General features: G+C 36.0%; 1 non-coding gene across 1 annotated transcript; it reads left to right on the top strand.

Moving 5' to 3' along the window:
• The first annotated feature begins 172 nt into the window (after positions 1 to 172).
• LOC127743524 (small nucleolar RNA R71) lies at positions 173 to 280 on the top strand. The gene has a single exon (XR_008004913.1). It is a non-coding gene; the product is annotated as a small nucleolar RNA R71 (small nucleolar RNA).
• Positions 281 to 2006: the final 1726 nt, after the last annotated feature.

The following is a 2006-nucleotide window of genomic DNA, read 5'->3' as shown; positions in this document are numbered from 1 at the left end:
GATTTCTTTCAAAAGTGTACATGAATTGGTTATTTGCAACCATTTCAATGAGCTCTTGAGCTTCTGTAGGCGTCTTCTTCAGATGAAGAGATCCTCCAGCAGAGCTATCCAAAGACATCTTGGACAGTTCAGACAGACCATCATAGAAAATACCTATGATGCTCCATTCAGAAAGCATATCAGAGGGACACTTTCTGATCAATTATTTGTATCTTTCCCAAGCTTCATAGAGGGATTCTCCTTCCTTCTGTCTGAAGGTTTGGACTTCCACTCTAAGCTTACTCAATTTTTGAGGTGGAAAAAACTTTACCAAGAAGGCATTGACTAGCTTTTCCCAAGAGTTCAGGCTTTCTTTAGGTTGTGAGTCCAACCATGTCCTAGCTCTGTCTCTTACAGCAAAAGGGAATAGCATAAGTCTGTAGACCTCAGGGTCAACCCCATTAGTCTTGACAGTGTCACAGATTTGCAAGAACTCAGCTAAAAACTGATGAGGATCTTCCAATGGAAGTCCATGGAACTTGCAATTCTGTTGCATTAGAGAAACTAATTGAGGCTTAAGCTCAAAGTTGTTTGCTCCAATGGCAGGGATAGAGATGCTTCTCCCATAGAAGTCGGGAGTAGGTGCAGTAAAGTCACCCAGCACCTTCCTTGCATTGTTGGCATTGTTGTTGTTTTCGGCTGCCATGGGTTCTTTGAAGATTTCTGTTAGGTCCTCTACAGAGAGTTGTGCCTTAGCTTCTCTTAGTTTTTGCTTCAAGGTCCTTTTAGGTTCAGGATCAGCCTCAACAAGAATGCTTTTGTCTTTGCTTCTGCTCATATGAAAGAGAAGAGAACAAGGAAATATGGAATCCTCTATGTCACAGTATAGAGATTCCTTGAGGAGTCAGAGGAAAAGAAAAATGGAAGGCAGAGGTAGAAAATTCAAACTTATCAAGAAAGATGGAGTTCGAATTGTTCAAGGAATAGTGTTAGTCCATAAATAGAAGGATGTGAGAAGAGGGGAAGTAATTTTCGAAAATTAAGTAAAAGATTTTGAAAACATTTTGAAAAACACTAATTGATTTTCGAAAATAAAAGTGGGAAAGAAATCAAGTGATTTTTGAAAAAGATTTTGAAATTAGAAATAAAAAAGATTTGATTTTGAAAATTAATGACTTGGCTAACAGGAAAAGATATGATTCAGACATTAAACCTTTCTCAACAGAAAAGGCAACATACTTGAAATGTTGAATCAAATCATTAATTGATAGCAAGTATCCTTGAAAATAGAAAGAAACTGATTTTGAAAAAGATTTGATTGAAAAGATTTTGAAAACTTGAAAAAAAATCTGAATTAAAAATAGAATCTTCCCTCTTGTGCCATCCTGGCGTTTAACGCCCAAAACTCTACCCTTTTGGGAGTTAAACGCCCAGCCAGGCACCCTGGCTGGCGTTTAAACGCCAGTCTGTCTTCTTCACTGAGCATTTTGAACGCCCAGCCTTTTTCTGTGCAATTCCTCTGCTGAATGTTCTGAATCTTCAATCCTCTGTATTATTGACTTGAGAAGACACAAATTAAAAATATTTTTGGATTTTTAATCATGAGGAATAATCAAAATGCAACTAAAATCAAATAAACAATGCATGCAAGACACCAAACTTAGCAGTTTGTATACTACTGACACTAACAAAATGAGAATGCATATGAGAAACACAAACACTCAAGTCAAGAGAAATTAAAGATCAGAGTAATGAAATCATCAACAACTTGAAGATCACTTAAGACACATGAATGAATGCAAGAAGAACAAAAACATGCAATTGACACCAAACTTAAAATGAGACTCTAGACTCAAACAAGAAATTTTTGGAGTTTATGATTTTGTAAAATTTTTTTTGTGCTTTTTCGAAAATTAAGTGGAAAAGAAAATAAAGGTATCAAAATTCTTAATGAGAATTCCAGGAATCATGCAATGTTAGTCTAAAGCTTTAGTCTAAAGAAATTAGACATGGCTGAACAAGCTTCA

The sequence above is a fragment of the Arachis duranensis genome, chromosome 10 (assembly GCF_000817695.3).
Source record: "Arachis duranensis cultivar V14167 chromosome 10, aradu.V14167.gnm2.J7QH, whole genome shotgun sequence".
Classification (NCBI taxonomy): domain Eukaryota; kingdom Viridiplantae; phylum Streptophyta; class Magnoliopsida; order Fabales; family Fabaceae; genus Arachis; species Arachis duranensis.
This window is presented reverse-complemented; position numbering and strand designations above follow the sequence as displayed.